Below are 18,649 nucleotides of genomic sequence, written 5' to 3' on the forward strand. Positions count from 1 at the left end.
AATATTACTCATTATTTCAGACTCTCAATGCACTAGATTAGTCTTTTTAATTTTTTCTCTATTTGGTCCTTAGCTGTTTGCAAAACTAATCAGTTATCTTAGATCAGTGTGTTCTCAGGAATAAAGAACATTTTTCTCCATTCTTCATCTGTGTTTTCTATATATTCTATATAACAGAAGGATGGAGAAAATTCCTCCATTTCAGAAGCATATCATATTTTAATAATCACATAGCCACCTAAAAAGGTTACACATGAGGAAAAAGCCATCAAAGTTACCTCAGCAGTTTCCACTGCTGTTGTGGAGACATTTCCTCCACAAAGATGTTTCATGGATTGTTCATGTACTGCTGTCCCTGTGGTTTTTGTCTTCTCACTCTCCTAGTTCTTCTTTTCTGGCCCAACCCAGTGTGCCTTTTGCTAAATTCCAGATAGTATTTCATATAATTCAAGTTGTTCATATAGAAAACTGGGGGAATAATGCTCCTAAGAATCCATGGTTTTCTTTATCTGATCAAGCACAGATAATTTTAAGTTTGATTGAAATTTAAGGTGAAAGCAGTAGTAACAAGAAACTAAGAATCAGTTTTCAGGAGTAAGTGTAGAATTTTGCCCAGCTAATAATTTATATAACCAGTTATATTTTGTGACAACCCTATAGAAATGAATTCTAGGCAGAGATCTTTAGTTAATCTAATTCAATTGAAACAAAGCATTTTATCTATGTAAGACTAATACCATTTGATGAAAATAAGTTATCTAGTTCTGATAACTCATACATACATTAATGATAAATTTAGGATGCACTGGCTATAAGAGCTTTTAAAACTGAATAGAATCAAATAAACTCATTTTATTCCAAAACTTTCCTGTAATTGTTCAGGTTAGAACATTGAATGAAATCTCTTCCCTTCCCTGTCTATGTATTATTCATGAAGGCCTAAACCTGGCCCTCTGTGACCATGAAGACTACTTTTTTAAAATTCTAATGTAATCCTACCCTTATGTGCTGAATTATGGAGCCATCAGATCAGCACCCATGGAGTGAGGAATTTCAGATGATTAGAATTCTTAATGATTAGCTCCACAGTATAAGTTCTACATTGCCTCATTTGTATGGAAAAATTCCCCTGATTCTCAGCAGATGCCCTACTGTTGTATTTTAATGAACTGAATTTTAACTCCACATCATTTTAAAAAATCCATCTCAACCCTCATCAAGAATTTTTAATGGAAAATGAAAAAGATGCTGACAAAAATTTCACCATTCTTGTCTGACTCCAAGAAGAATTGCCTCAATCAAGTAACAAGAATTATATTAAGGTAACAGACACGTGACTTGTTTACAGTTAGAAAAAATGATATATCTCCAATTATTTTGGACACCATCAAAACAATTTTCTGCCACAAAATGCCTCTTTAGTGAACCTTTTCTTTAGAAGTCATAGATTTTACATGATTTGATTTTTCCTTCAAACAAACAAACAAAACCAACAAAAAAACAATGTTGCATTTCCATAACAAAAAGGTTTTTATTTATAAATTATTTTTCTATTAAAAATACATATATATGTGTAATATGTATAAAATGTAAGGTGATTATACACAAACACACAAGGTTTTATATGTATACATATAATTTATATATATGCACATTATGTATATAAAATTTAATTTATATATTTTTTGTTTCATATATATCCTATGCATATGAAATATACAAAGGTTTTAACTGATATAAAAGCTTTCTTGTTCACATTTCAGTTTTGTTAACAATTTTTTTATTTTATTTTATTTTATTTTTACATTTGATTAAGATTTGTACAAACAATAAAAAAACAACACTAAAAGTAAGTTAAGTTTTCCTTTAAAGAAAGGTCATTTGCTGACTGGATCTACTTGGCCTCATTTATATCCATGCAAATATAGAGCTAGTTGACTTGCTTCAATGAATAATATAATTGACTAATGCAATTGAGAACAAAATTTCCTACCCTAACCTTCCTAGAAGTCAGTTTAATTTTCCAGTGTTAGCAGTTTTATGGTCCAGGTATACTTTAACAGTTAGAAATATTCAATTAACTGTATTTAAGTGACTGTGATTATACTTCTTAGTTTCATTCAATTATCATTCCTTCCACAGTTATATTTTTTACCTCTCTCTCTTTTTTCAAGATTTAATCTGTCCAGAAAGTACTGCTGCACCTATTGACTTACAGATCATGTAGGCTATCCAATGTTAGGGCTCATAATCACGTTTGGTGTTCAATGTTTATAGAGGAAGCAATCATTTGCTGCTATAAATAAATGCTAAATTAGGCATTCCTTTCTGTCCATGAGACATATGCTTTTGTCCAGTCCGCGTATTTTTTTCTATAAGATCATGACGTAACACCAGTAAGAGAGAATAAAAATAAATGTGTTTTGCATAACTTGATTTTCTAGTATTCAGCACTTTAGAACAATCATGAAGCAAAGTATTCAATGGGAAAAAGTTAACAAACAACATTTAAAATGAACTAGCTGAAAATTAGAACTTGTCACAGAAAATCAGTTGACCCTTTGAAATTATTGTGTTAACTGTTCCAAAATGAAATGAAATAAAAGTCTTCATGCGGAATGTCCATTGTGACTCCTGAAAGTTAAGAATATCTTATAAAATACTGGGATGTCTTTATGCAGGTGTTTCCAGATGTACCAAGAGCTCTATTTGTTGTTTACTATGGTGGTTTGAGCCCTGATAGTAATTAAGCCCCCACATAGCTGTTCACTCACCTCACCCCCCAACGGGATGGAAGAGGGAATCAGAAGAGCAAAAGCTGAAAAAATGTAGGTTGAGATAAAGACAGTTGAATATATTAGCAGAAATATGAGTGCACACAAAGCAAAATACGGTATTCATTCACTTCTTTCCATTGGCAGCCAGATGTTTACCCACTACCCGGAAAGCAGGACTCCATCACATGTAACTTTTATATGGAAAGTCAAATAAATAACCCTTATTATGGAGGAAGGAAATAACCTTCCTCTTCCTTTCCCTGGGCTTTTTGTTGTTGTTGTTGTTGTTGAATGCAATGCCATATAACTATGGGATATCCCTTCAGGTTAGCTGTCCCAGATGTTTCACCCCAGCTTGCGCACACACCAGCCTTCTCACTGGGGTGGACAGTGTGAGAAACAGAGAAGACCTTGATATTGTGCAAGAGTTGTTCAGCAATAGATAAAAAACTGATGTGTTATCAACATTCTTTAAATTACGGATCTTTACATCACAACCATACAGGCTGCTATGAAGAAGATTAACTTCATCTCAGCCAAACCCATGAACATATAGAATTTCTTGAGATGTTCCAATGGGCCTCCAGATACCATTATGGGATAGTATCAGTATCCCTGAGGTCCTGTTTCATAACTTCTAATACAGTCTATATGTCCTGGCCACCCCAGGGCATATCAGATGTTACTAGACAATTATGTACGTCTAGCTACACGCTAAACTCAGAAAAGTTGACTGAGTCACGACCCTTGTCAATGACACCAAGGGAACCTGGAAGACATGTTGGCTCACTGGTTTGCTGATGTTTACTTTAAGATGACTTTCTTTGACAGACCTAACTATATCTCCATTTATCACAGCAAGAGACTAAACATTTGATTCACATAAAGGCACCTAAAATCAAGATACCTAAGTTTTGGCTTTTTAATGAGATATGAGTCTCCTCCAGAAGTTTAACGCATGCTACTAGAAATGACACCAGTGACAAGTTGAATTGAACATGAAAAAGAATATATATATCCCAGTACAGAATAATTTACAGAAGGGAGCAGACATAATAAGGGAGAATATGGTACTTACACAAACTAAAGGTATAAAAACTTTAAGCATGTAAACAAAAAGACCAGACTTATTTTCATTGTTTTATTAACAAGACATTAAATTAGTCTCCTAAAAGTTACTGCTGATGCTTTTCCCATTTCCTCAAATCCTTTCAAATTGACTGAGCATCCCAAACACTGTTCAGAACCAGGAATGTCATAAATTACAGTGCTTATTTTTAAAGGAATCGGGAATCATTCCTCTAAGGAACAGAAAACGGTATATGTCCACATACAGAAAAAACAACTGAAAAAATAATTTCAAGTTAGCATTAATATAAACTTAAAAATATTTCAGCACTCTGGATCCTATTTTATCTTTTTAGTGTTGATTTCTTCTTCTTTATTCACATTAATTTATTTACTTCTTGTTTCATTACCATTTGTCATTACAAATGATTTAGCTGTCTCTGTCCATTTCCTTGTGTTTAATTATTTGTGGGTTTAATTAAATTAAATTAGATTTAATTTAATTAATTAATTTTAATTTTAATTTTATTTTGTTTTGTTTTGATTTATTTTATTTTATTATTTTATTTTATTTTATTTTATTTTATTTTATTTTATTTTCTAATTTTGGTTTGTTGAATATATGTATTTCTGGTCACATATATCTTTCATAGTATTGTTTCTCTTTTTTTTTTTTTTTCTGTTTAGCCTACTCTTCACTGTAGCTTCCCCTGCCTCCCTCTCCCTCCCCATTTCTCTCCTTGTGTGTCTTCACTTGTCTTATCTTTCATTTTTTATCACCTACAGTTCATATGCACATGCACAGATAGTTTCTCTCTCTCTCTCTCTCTCTCTCTTTTTTTTTTTTTTCTTTTTTCCCTGTCAAGGGCTCTACCTCCTTTCTTTCCATTTTGCTTTATCTTAGACACACTTTCTTGTGATTGCTGATTTCATTAAAGAATGGAGGATGTTGAATGTATTCTTGTTCCAATGACCCCTTTTCAGGCTTGCACAGGCTGAACACCTAATTGATTCATGTCTTAGTCCTGAATTCAAGCTCCTGTGGAACAGCTAGCTGAGATCTGAAACATAAGGAGGTAACATTTGCAGATAGCCAATTTTAATAGACATTTTGAAATATTTTTCATGATTTTGTAAGGGATGACATGTTCATCAAAGTTGTACAACTTAATATCTTTATGTAGTAGGAGAAAAAGAGACACAGGATAGCCAAATCTGTATTACTTTGTCAAAGGAACCCTTTTAAAAAGATGAAATGTCTGAACACTGTGGAAGACTAGTTTCACTTTTACTTTTAAAAGATAAGATCAAGCATCTGCCAAAATACATTATTCACAATGAAACATTTCACTGATTCTGTACTGTAGATACCTTGAGGCCTATATCTTCTGGCAGTATTACTGCAGCGGCAAAGCTGCCAAGAGGGAAGGGTTATTTACAATCAGTGGGAACAACTCTTCCCTGATGCTGGGCAGGCTTTTGAAACTTAGCTTGTATATTGGAAAATTGAGAGAATTCCCCTGTATGTTTTATCTCAAAGGACAGCAGGGAGTTGCAGTGAATAGTTTTCTTTCTTTGATTTTGCTATCCAGGTACCTCTGGTGACATGACCTATTTCTTTTATCCTCCTTTCTTAAAAACAAATAAATAAATAAAACCCACTTCTCTCTTTTACAATTTATCATCTTTTTATTAAGCATAAGTTTGCTTTCTTGCTTTCCAGTGTAGTGAAAATTCAGTGAGATGAGATGAGATAGATATCAAAGTATGCTTAACCTTCTAAGTTGAATTTTATTTTTGGTTGTGATGGATTTCCAAAATTGAAATGTTATATATACATTAAAAAAAATAGTTTCCTCCTATTCTTATCAGCTGCATGAAGTGTTATCTAAGATACAAAGATTACTTCTTGCCAGAAGTAATGCAGAGCAAGATAATTCCTTTCAATCTTACATACTTTGAAGGAATACAATCTAAGACAAGTTTGAGTATAACTTAACCTCTCAAAAAATATGAAAACCAGGAGTTTGTACCTTATGTCTAGAGACTGTAAAAATGTAGCAACCCAAAATTCTTAATCCCTTTGGGAAGGTCCAGGTGTTGAATCCTATCCCTTCTCTGCAAGTCTTGCAGATCTAGAATTCTCTGTTCATAGTGCTCAGGTCACTCCTCTAAAATTGTAGTGTTCTGAAATTTGTTTTCTGGTATTTTATTTCCACTTGAAGTCATCAAATATTGTTTTTCCAACAAGCAAAGCCTCACTGTACTTGTTATTTTGATGTCAGCTACACAGAAGCCAGAAGGCTTGGTATTTCTTACGCTTAGCAGCATCAATGAGATAGCATGGAGTTAAGAGGCTCTAGACTAAGAATATATTATTTTCTCCAATTAAAAACTACCCAGGGAGCTGGGTTAGACAAGGGAAATAAGAATTTCAAAGGAATTTGAATAAGATAGAAAAGTTAATAAATGTCAATTTCTTCTCACTAATTAACAAAATTATTCAATTTTCAGCCATAAATACTAATTAACATATGTACCATTTATAATCTGTGTTTGCATACATAACAAAGTATTTAATAATCATAGTTCTCACCTGAGATAAAACATCAAGTTTAGGAGTGGCAAGCATGAGACAGTCTTCTTTGTTCTCTGTAGGGCCAGGGGAGATATGAAGGTATGCAGTAAATCATTCCAGCCTAAAACAACTATCTAAGATAAAAATAGCTGCTTCCTACAGATCTTTTAAAAAAGTTTATGCATAGATTTTTGAGGAGTCTAAATAGATTAGTTTATAGTATAGTAATCCCTAAACTTGAAATAGCTGGAGCTAGCTAGGAAGCCTCTCAGTTGGGACTAACAGATGGAAGTGAGTGCTGCTATCAAAGGCAGAAAGTTTAGAGAATATTTCACATTTTTGGCTATCATATCTCTTTGTATATTTAGCAGATTTGGCATCAAATATAGTTCAAGTGACTATTTCTTTTTATAGCGAATAGCATAGCATAGCATAGCATAGCATAGCATAGCATAGCATAGAATAGCATAGAATAGAATAGCATAGCATAGCATAGCATAGCATAGCATAGCATAGCATAGCATAGAATAGAATAGAATAGAATAGAATAGAATAGAATAGAATAGAATAGAATAGAATAGAATAGAATAGAATAGAATAGAATAGAATAGAATAGAATAGAATAGAATAGAATAGAATAGAATAGAATAGAATAGAATAGAGTAGAATGGTTCAATCAGACGGGAACTACAAATATCATCAAGTCCAACTGCTTTACCACTCCAGGACTAACCAAAAGTTAAAACATTATGATTAAGAGCATTATCCAAATGCCTCTTGAACACTGACAGACATAAGATATCAACCACCTCTCTAGGACGTCTGTTCCAGTATTTGACCACCCTCACAGTAAAACAATTTTTCCTAATATCCAGTCTGAACATCCCCTGGTGCAGCTTTGTGCCATTCCCAGGTGTCCTATCACTGGTTACAAGGGAGAAAAGACTGGCACCTCCTTCTTCACTTTCCCTTCTCAGGAAGTTGTAAACAGCAATGAGATCACTTCTTGGCCTACTTTTCTCAAGACTAGAAAGCCCAAGTGTCCTCAGCTTCTCCTCGGAGGACGTGCCTTCCAGCTATTTTACCCTTGCCCTCCTCTAGATGCATTCAAGTATCTTATTATCGTTTTTATATTGTGAAGGCACCACTCCCGTTGTTTTTTGCTAAAATTAGACATACATATAAATAAAAGAAACACATAATAACTGGCAAACCACATAATAACTGATGGTGGTGAATAGCATCTCTGAATAACATCTTGTCTTTATCACTCTAATCCATCCAATAAGTCTAAGGTCTTGAGTTAGTCAAACTTTATAAAGAGAAGACTATACAAAGAGAAGATAAAATTATTCAAAGGAAGCACTAATTTTTCATTAACGTTGGGCATATAACTTATCAAAGTTTAATTAAATATATTTTAAATATTTGCCTAATGGAATCCAAGTGTCTCTGTTCTGATGGGACAAAAATATTGCATTAATATCACAAAAATATTGCATTAAAAATAGAGCAGTTTTCAGAATTATTGTTATTAATATATACTTGTGCACATGGCTGTTGTAGACACTCAGTTAAAAAATGCTGCCTAGAAATCACTAGAGTAATTTATTTCTAATTTATTTTAAGCCTCAATTAACAACAGAAAAAGTTATGATATTGATGATGATATTAATGATATTGATGATATTGAAAGTGATATTTTTTTCTTAATCATAAAGGGATAACATGAGAAATAGAAGGCACTACTTAAATATTATTGCTTTTCCTTGCATGAGATTTTCATTGTAATTGAGAACTTGCTTATCTGTTTCTATATGTTGATTATATTTAAGGATGAAGCCAACATTTCTGCCAGTTTCTATACCAGAATATCTCCCTTAGCATTTTTATGTGATTGTACAAAACATGGACACTTTCAATTCTGATTATTTTTATCTTTAAGAAAATAGAAGATAACATAAGTTTTCACAAAGAGTGAACATAACTATGATGGAGCCATCTTGTGAATGTCTGAAGCTTGGTAGGATGTCTAACTAATACAGAATATAGCATTAATATTACTGAGATATCTACATATGATTTTTTTTTTCCAAACACTGATGTACTCTTTATGCTTTTATAAAATAATCTCTCTCTTTCAGGTAGCAATATTTGCCTTTAAAAATTAAAAATGAAATCACGGTATAATTTTTTGAATCAATAACATCTCAGGGTTGATCATGGACCTAAGTGTGTTTTCACTAGTGTCTAATGATGGATTTCTTTTTGTTGTTGTTGTTGAAATCATTTTTAAAAATATTTTTTTTTATTTTCATATTAGTTTTTTTCAATAAACATTTAAAATGTTTAATATTAATTTAAAATGGCTGACTTTTTTATAGGATTCTGAGTGTTTTTTATAGGATTCTGAGTGCATTTCATAGAAATAACACAGTATCAACATTTTATAGGTATCCTAGAATCTTACATTACAGTTTAAATTGTGCTCAGGAATACAATTTTCCTTGCATGAAGGTTGCCAGGCAACAGCACTCACAATATTTTTATTGACGACAAACGTAGCTCTGTGTGGTCTCAGGAAGAACAATATATTTTCATTTTTATGTTTATAAGAAAGTAAACATTAACTTTAATCCCCTTGCATACAGATATAATAGTAAGACGAAACTGACTGGTATTTTATTATACTTCCTTCACTTAAGCTACATTGCTTTTTTTCATAGCAGTGCTTCAAGACACTTACTAATGCAGGGAGGTGTCGGTATCAGAAAAATGCACCTTAAATTTATGATCAAAATTAATTGTATGTTTGACCACTTTGTAAAATTTGACCTTTTAAAATGCTTTGGTTTTCTGGTGTGGGGAAAGAAAAAAAGCAATTTTGGATTAGAATATGTGACTACAGCTAAAATATAGTTATCTATGATAGAAAGCCATATTTAAAATGTGTAGGTAAAACCACATTGACACATATAGCTTTTACATTTAAATTTTTATGGTCTGAGTGCAGGTCTAGGGAAGTGATTGTGCCCCTGTACTCGGCTCTGGTGAGGCCGCACCTCGAGTACTGTGTTCAGTTTTGGGCCCCTCGCTACAAGAAGGACATGGACGTGCTCGAGCGAGTCCAGAGAAGGGCGACGAAGCTGGTGAGGGGTCTGGAGAACAAGTCTTATGAGGAGCGGCTGAGGGAGCTGGGCTTGTTCAGCCTGGAGAAGAGGAGGCTCAGGGGCGACCTTATCGCTCTCTACAGTTACATTAAAGGAGGCTGTAGCGAGGTGGGGGTTGGTCTGTTCTCCCACGTGCCTGGTGACAGGACGAGGGGGAATGGGCGAAAGTTGCGACAGGGGAGTTTTAGGTTGGATGTTAGGAAGTACTTCTTTACCGAAAGGGTTATTAAGCATTGGAACGGGCTGCCCAGGGAGGTGGTAGAGTCACCATCCCTGGAGATCTTTAAAAGACGTTTAGATGTAGAGCTTAGTGATATGGTTTAGTGGAGTACTTAGTGTTAGGTCAGAGGTTGGACTCGATGATCTTGAGGTCTCTTCCAACCTAGAAATCTGTGATACTGTGAGTGAAAAATATGAAGAAAATTATATGCAGAATCCTCTGAGAAACATAAAACAAGGCAACTATATTCCATTTTGTATAAGTTTCCAGAGGAAAACAAAAACAAAAGCAAAAAATAAAATTATATTTTTTATGAAGTTAATACTGATTATCTCATGAGTGAAGAGTTGTTTCAAATTAATTTGAAGGAGGTTAGCTTGAAGAAGGCATAGGAATACAACAGGAAATTCAGGCATATGTAGAATGAGTGTAATTAAAAAAGAAATTAATGGAAATATTTTTAGAAATGTAATGGAGATTATACTTTTAATACTGTTTGATATTAGAGAAGAAAATTAAACAGAAAATATGATAGGTAAATAGCAAGCTAAATACAAAACTTTTGCATCTGGTTAGATAAAAATGATTCTTAATGCATTAGAGCCACAGATGACTTCAAGAATAAGTTTTACATTTCTGTATGGGTATTTCAAAGGTTGCATGAAATGAAGTTTCTCTTCTGATCCATATCAATTTGTAAAGGTAGGCAATTCAGCTCACTTCATGAACTGTATTCTTATGAAGCATAACAAAATCCTATTTACCAGTAAAATCCATTTAAATTAAAATCAAAGTGTAATCTTCGTACGAATCACTACTTGTACCATAATGATGAAATGAGATCAGATACCTATGCTGTACAATTCTGTATCCTGATTATTTTTTACTCAGAAGAAATTATCCACAGTGCAAAAGCTTCAGGAAGGTCACAAAACTTGTGGGTTTTTTTTTTTGTTTGTTTGTTTTTCCTCTGCCAAACTATTCAAGCAATAAACTATACTAGGCACCATTTGACAAGTTGTTTGTGTACCTGGTTAGTGAGACAAATGTAGCTCCCTCCCTCAGAGAGATAAATTACCTTTGTTCCTTTACTTAAATATCGCTTTAAAATAATTTTAGAAAAAGAATAAATATCTTTTATATATATCTTTATTTCTTTATTACGACTTTGTGTTAGTACTATCCAACAAGAAATAATTCCATCCCCTCGCATTACCTGATTTTTCAGAGGTATTGGGAACTTCAGGTAAATGAACAGGAGCTGAAAATCTTTCTGAAAATCAGATCAGACCCAAAACTACCTGTGGTCAGTTACCTTTTATCTGGTTACCTTTTTGGTTATGCTTCTCTTTTAACTTGAAGTGAGTCCCAATAAATATTTGTCCAGGTGGTTTATAATCGGATATTTTCTGTAACAGGTTTGTTCTTGTGGTAAAATTTTAACAAAACTTCAGTTCTGTTTCTCCAAAACATTTAAGCACATGCTTACTATTGAAATCTTTGGTCAAGAAAAACATTCACATGCTTGGTTTTAAAAATATGCTTTTTTTTTGTTGTTGTTAAAAAATTAAATGTGTATTAGACAATCATTTTTCTACTAAAAATGAAGCACAAAAAAAATTTACTTTCATTTAAACATTTTCAATTAAATAGGATGCATTGTTCTGGGTAGCCAAGCACATATAGCAATACAAAATTGTTCATGCTGAGAATCACAGAATCACAGAGTCACAGAATGGTTGAGGTTGGAAGGGACCTCTGGAGATCATTTAGTCCAAACCCCACTGCCAAGCAGGGTCACCTACAGTACATTGCACGGGATCGCATCTAGGCAGGTTTTGAAGGAGACTCCACAGCCTCTCTGGGCAACCTGTTCCAGTGCTCTGTTACCCTCACAGTAAAGAAGTGCCCTTTCATATTCAGCTGAAATTTCCTGTGCTTTAGTTTGTTGCTTCTCATTGTGCTGGCCACAATCAAAAATAGTCTGTCCCCATCGTCTTGACACCCTCCCTTCAGATATTTATATGCACTGATAAGTGAGAACATATTTAGAGGTATTTTAAGGAATCAAAATTTTCGGAATAAAGCAGCTAGAATATATTTGATTCAAGATTGTAAATGTTTGTTTGTTTGTTTGTTTGTTTTAAGAAAAATGAAAGTACTCTGCTTTATAATAAGACAGTAAAAGCAGAGTAAACAACTCAGTTATGTGATGCTTGATATTGATAAATATTGAGGTTTGTTAGATGAAAAAATGTGCTGTTTCCACTCACACCCCTCAGTTAAACATTTGCATCAAATTTTCAAATTCCTATGATGTTTTAGACATTTTTTTCTAATGATAAGAAGGTGCTATGTTTATTTGAAGCTATAAAAAGCTGTGGTGCTTTTTTTTTTTTTTTTTTTTTTTAACTACAAATAAAAGAAAAGTCTTGCTACCTAAGGAAAAGTATTACGCAATGGCAAATATATAATCATTCCATTGCTTGGAATTGCAAAGATGTTTAGGGGTTGAACCTGCATGTCAACTAAATTTCAGAAGACCAAATACCAACTAAAATAAAGCTTTTATTGATTTCCATATATTGCACTTTTATATAGATTTCTTGTGGGGTATATCACTGTAAAGGTTCTTAATTGTTTATTGATTTAATTTAGTGAGTCGATTACCTTTTTTTATGTTATTTTTTTATTTTTTTTAATAGAACCAAATTAAAGAGTCCAAACAACATATTCGTTTAGATCTACTTACTTACATAGAGCCTTTTGGAAGCTTTTTATCCTTCTAACAAGGAATAATCCATCATAAGATAAATTTTCAGCAGTAAACCCCCTTCTCTTGAAACGGAAAGTTCATTGAGATTTTTGCCTGGGCCACTGTAAGTTGTAAGTAGAATAATGTCAGAAGAGATTGGACTGATTCTGTCACTCCCTACTGAAGCAGCCATTGAATGTTGTTCCTTGAGACATCTCACTGACTACAATGTTAGGAAAAAAAAAAAAAAAAATAGATCTTGAAAAGTGGAAGTTCCACATCAGTGGAACAAAGAAAGTGAAAAAAATAATAAAAAAATATTTGTGTGAATATCAAAATAGATTAATTTAGAATTTTAACTTTTCTGATTTTTATACCTAAACTGTGAAAGCTCTTAGTTTTCCAATAACTAATATACACTGTTTACAGTATAATCCTGGCTAAGTGAACCCCATGTATATTGGTAAATTAAGTATTGGTTTTGAGGCTTGTTTATACATTCTGTTACATATTGTATTAAGTGGGCAAATAGTTTTACATCTCAGCAGAATGTATTTTTCCTTATGGTACTTCTACTTGCAGGTGGTTGAGGAATACATTATTTGTCTGTGTCTGCTTCCAGTTTGGGTATCACTACAGTCCCATCATATTTGAAAATAATAGGACTAGAGACTGAAATTTTCTGTAACTTTTAATTGTTAACAAAATACTAACTGATGTGATGATTTAATCATGATTTCTTGTAAAGGAAACAATTGTTTTATGAACATAAAATGGTATGGTTAGTTGTACTGTCAAATATTTAGATAAGTATAATATCTATTTGTGCTTATTAAGTATTTCAGAAAACTGAAAATTAAGTGAACAAATCAAAAAAAATGCATTGATCACTATTTGAATAAGCATAACTGCACTTATTTGCAAACAGGCCTTCTCCTAGAAAAATATAAAGTATCTTATGTGGCACAGAAATGAACTGAATCTGACCCGATTCAAGTTTCACATGAAATGTATGAAATATATCAGTAAGGAAAATGTCAGAACTTTTATTTTATTTTCATATGCACAGTAAAACACATGCAGTATTCTTTGTTTTGTGAATCAAGTCATTTCAAGGAATTCAGTCAAGGCAAGAAAATGTCAGCCCAGTGCATTTTTTTCGAGTGCACAGAACTTTTATGATGGTACCATCCATTTTCTCGTCAGTCTACAGATAAAATGAGGCAATCACCAACTTGTCTATTTAATAATCAAACTACTAGGAGAAATTAATGTGTTGTATTAGCTGTGGGTCATGCCATAAGTTCATAATTGCAATAAACACTTTACAACAATAAACAGTTTGAGAAAACAGCAACAACAACTCAATTTGCAGCAATTAAACAGTGAAAAAAAAGTGAGAGAAAACATTTAGACATTAGAATATTGTTAGGAATTGGTGAATTATTAGTAGAGTGATTTTTATATTTTATTTTTAACCTTGTTTGAATGAAGTATGTTCTATTGACTCTGAATGCTTTAGGAGTGGGGAAATACCTCTCCTCCCCTCAAAAATATCCATCCAACAGAGCCCATGTTTTGGCAGGCACACTGCCAAAACACTAAGAACTGAATGTCTCTAGAGAGATCATTCTTACCAAATTCTCTCCAAAAATTATCAAAGAAATATTAATGAACACCCCAGACTTTCACGTGGAAAGAAGTAAACAAATTAATCTCCCCCTTCAAAAGTTGTGTTCTCCCCTCTTGAGACAAAAGAGTAATTGAGGCTGGGCAGGATCTCAGTCTCCAATCCAACCTCTTGCTTTAAAGCTGGGCTAGCTCTGACATCAGAGCAGTTTGCTTAGAGCTTTGGTTGGTTGGATCTTTACAGCTTCCAGGGATGAAGACTACACAGTATCTTTAGGCAACCTAGCAAAAACCTTTTTCTGATATTGAGTCAGATCATCTCCTGTTTCAGTTTATGATAATTATTTTGTGGCCCCTATAGTGTGCTTTAGTAATGAGTTTGGCCCTCTTCTCAGTCATGTCGTCTCAGGTACTGGGAGGGTTGGAAAAATATACTGACTCTTCCATTGCTACTAAATACATACCCAAAACAGTCCCAATTATTGCAACCTTTGGTCTGCAACAAAAGTACAGTTGCAGTTTGTGCAAGACTTCATATAGTGATGCTTTGCTGCAGGGAGCAGCAGAAGCATACTAGGATGGGAGTGGGCATGTCTGCAACACAGAGCAGGCCAGGGCCAGGGTCCTGAGTTTAAACATAGGCCCCAAGCCTTGTCACAACTTTTCCTCACACAGCTTTTTTCTCAGTGGCTTTGTGTGTGTGTGTGTGTGCGCGCGCGCACGCGTGTGTGCGCGTGTACGTACTTCTTTGTACCTTAGAAGGTATAAAGAAGGTACAAAGAAGGTACGTTCATCTTACCTGTGAAGAAAAAATGTATTCAGCTGAGTGATGTGTATTGAGTATCTTAGACATTGTAAGATAAACAAGTTGTTTACTGATACAAGGTTTACATCAAGGTACAGATTATTTACATTTATTTCCCAAACAAGTCTGCAGTGGAGAAAATTGTTTTCACCTGGTTTTGAAACTGGGGGAGAAAATCAATTATGTTGGTTATGCTTTGTGTGAATGGGCTCCCACAACTACAGCAGTTAAGCAGCCAGATATCAGTGTAATAAAGGAACCATTTCATTACCGTTAAAATGCAGGCTGAATTGCATTTCGAAGATTCTAATACAGACTAATTTAAATCACTCCTTGGCAGTTTGTGTCGGAATAAAGAAGTATGCTTTTTCAATGACTGATAAATTTAAGTATTTGATAAGGCCTTTCATTTAATGTCCCAACCAATACGTCTTTCCATTAATCACCTAAGAATAAATGCTCCTTTTTGATTTATTACCACTTAAAAGTTATTACTTGCCTTACTAAAGAGTGGCAACCTGCAAAAATGGAATACCAGTTCTTTCTCAGTGATTTCTTATTCCAACTCTCTTTTATTCTGTGGATGTTAAGCAATCCAGAGAGCATGCAGTCAAAACCATTTATCTATTTTTTTCTGCTAAACCGCATTTACTTTTTGTCATGTCACAAGAATCACATTTTGCCATAATCTCTAGTTTGATGGTAAACTCAGTTTTACTTTGAAGTGTGTTTAAAGTGGGAAGACGGGAATAAGAGATTGTGCAAGCTGATTTTAACATGTTTCACATTTAATAGAGTTTTTAAATTAAATGTTCTGAAAGATAAGTAAATCCTATGTGCGTTTTTTGGAATTGTGAAACAATACATTTTCTAGACTGGCCCTTGGAGAGAGTTAGTTGACTAATTTTTTAACCCTACATAGGAAGAATTACAGTTTTTGTTCTCCTTCTAGAGGTATTTTTAGGTAAAATGGAACGCTAGATCAAGTTTTAATTTTCTCAGACTACTATTGTTTTTGAAAAACATAATTATGAACTTTAAAGGAAATGCAACCAAAGATTCCTTCCTTTCATTTTATGGTCACATAACCAACTGCTTGGTTTGCCTCTTGGGATCTCTTCAATTTATAGCTCCTTTAATTTTGGTAAGTCCTGGTTAAACAGGAAATTCTGCCTTCTTGTAATGACTGTGTAGCCTCAGTAAGTGAGGCGAAAAATTATATAGAGTATTGTCATTGTTAATAAATGATAAAAGTATGATAAAATGATAAAAACAAAAACTAGTTATGACAATCAGGGCTAGACTTATATTCTGAAAAACAAATGAGCTTTGTTCTAAGAATTTATTCTTTTTTTGTATCCTGAAAGAAGCTTTTAGTCAATACTCTGCTGATAGCATTACTCAGCAACAACTGAAACATTGGTGTGTTATCAACATTATTTTCGCCCTAAATCCAAAATACAGTACCATATCAGCTACTATGAAGAGAATTAACTCTGTCCCAGCTGAAACCATGACGGTGGTCAAATGAGAAATCCAATTTTTTAAGGCGTAAAGTTTGAGAGATGGTTGTTTAACAGTGGATTACTTGTGCCTTGGTTAGTGTCTCTATAGAGTAACATAATTGGTGAATTATAATTCATACTGAAAAAATTTACAGCAGCAAGATTTTCAGATGTTTTCTGTATATAAAAGGACACTATGTGACAATTTTTCACAGTTTTCTTAAAAATTTGTTTGAAGGAAAAAGCTGATCCACTCTTTTATATTTTAAAGATACTGAGACTTCCATTCTATTTGAAATCACACTTAACTGCACACCCAAAGAAGTAGAAGATCAATATATGAAAAGTATTCTTTGAAAGCTTAGCAGTAAGATAGTACTTCATAGGCAGCTTCAGTATGCTTTTCATTTCACACACATTTTCATCATCGACCAGAAAAATTCCATTTGAATTAAGCCAGGCAAATCCTGCTGTTCAAACTCTTTTTCATTAATCCTAACCTGCAGATAAATATACAAAAGGGCTCAGTCTTGGAGACTGCAGAAAGGATTACTATAGCCAGTTGTCCTCATCTTTTGGAGGGTTGGCATGTGGTGGAAAGAGCTGTGCCCACTGCTTTTAAACAGTCAACTTAGCTAGCAATTTTTCTCAAACTCCTAATTATCTTGGATTCCAGCACAAGCAAAATATATTGTAGGGAAATATGTGTATGTAGCATGTAGAGAATATTTAAAGCAGTAAGTAGGAAGTGAGACAGAGGGAGAATACAGGGATATTCTAGCAGTTTTGCCTTGAATCAAAGACAGGTGGAAGGGTGGAAGGATAATAAATGCTTACCTAAAAAAAAAAAAAAAAGATCAAGATCAACAATTTCTTAAATTCTAATCTCCAACAGACTTCTACCTACATAGTCTCCAATGTCACATTTGTTTAGAGCAGGGGCTCAGAGGATGAGCTATACTGACTTGTACCTTCCTTCTGCACTTCACCACAGCAAACAAGTTGCTGTAATTTAGTTTTATGCAGGGATGTTCAGGACTAACAAAAAAGTTTCCTGATAGTCTTCCTAAGGAAAAACCCTCCTATTTCCAAAATAATGATAAAGAAGTGCATAGTCCTTTCCTAGAATATGTTCCTTCTTCAGCTAGTTACCATTTTCAAGCTGATTTACACAAATGTGTTCATTAAGTCAGATGTTAGTTCTACTTTTTTAAATTAATATATTTATTTTTTTTTCACTCTAAGAAACCTGAAGGTAGAAAGAAAACATGTATGGCTTAGATATTTACAGAAACATACTTTGATTCTGAATAATTTTTCACTCACAGGAAACACAGTTGTTTTTTAATAGTGCATTAATAAGTTCCTTTTATCTTAGTTTAGTTTAATTTAGTCAAGTTTTTACTCTTCTACACTGTAGTATTACTTAATCATAGTGAATTGTGCAAATGGGACTTGAGCAATCAGGAGTTTATTAAGTCTACAACCCTAGACATTTTTATGAACTTTTCAGGTAGCTTTACCACATTTTTTTTTTCACATATGATATTTTCAGCTTTTATTGGAAAATTAGAGTGATAATTAATGGATAACACCTAAATTTAAAGAGATTTTATGTTATTTCATCTATTTATATGAAATCTGATCTCATATTTCTGTTAATTTCAGCAGATCTAACCATGTGAGCAAGCAGGTCACAGCCATTGTCTTAAATGTTATTGAACATAGAGCTAAGGAAAAAAAAAAAGTCAATCTAATTGACTATAACCAGAGTTTATCTTTAAATCTGTATGCAGAAAGGATCTATATGTATTGTTACACAAATAATCTTACTTTTATCATTTCCTATTTTGAATGTTCTTACTTAGCAGTCTAAGTCTTTAATAAGTTTTTGTATTTAATAATGGAATTCATTAAAATTCATTCAGCGTTTTGAAAACAGATTCAGTGAGTTTAAAAGTCTAATCATTTACGCTGAAGAATGAAATGACTACTTTGTCTTGAAATTAGCCCTACAGAATATATTTATTATTATAGGACCAGTGAATTGACTTGATAAATTATGTTGAAAATCACCTTAATATGTAAATATATAGTACATACTTGAAAATACAGTAGAATGATGGAGCATTTCATCATTTA

At 33.2% G+C, this 18,649-nt stretch overlaps 1 long non-coding RNA gene across 4 annotated transcripts in view; it reads right to left on the reverse strand.

The window, feature by feature from the left end:
- Window positions 1-702: 702 nt before the first annotated feature.
- The window catches only part of LOC106041521 (uncharacterized), a 78,301-nt gene continuing 60,354 nt past the window's right edge, over window positions 703-18,649 (reverse strand). For 3 of the 4 annotated variants that reach the window (XR_010830912.1, XR_010830913.1, XR_010830911.1), the window contains 2 exons: window positions 6,442-6,497; window positions 703-4,906 (listed from right to left, as the gene is read on the reverse strand). This is a non-coding gene — a long non-coding RNA (uncharacterized lncRNA). The remainder of the gene's footprint in view (window positions 4,907-6,441; window positions 6,498-18,649) is intronic. The other variant, XR_010830910.1, reaches the window with a different exon arrangement.

Source organism: Anser cygnoides, chromosome 1 (genome assembly GCF_040182565.1).
Source record: "Anser cygnoides isolate HZ-2024a breed goose chromosome 1, Taihu_goose_T2T_genome, whole genome shotgun sequence".
In the NCBI taxonomy this organism is placed as follows: Eukaryota; Metazoa; Chordata; class Aves; order Anseriformes; family Anatidae; genus Anser; species Anser cygnoides.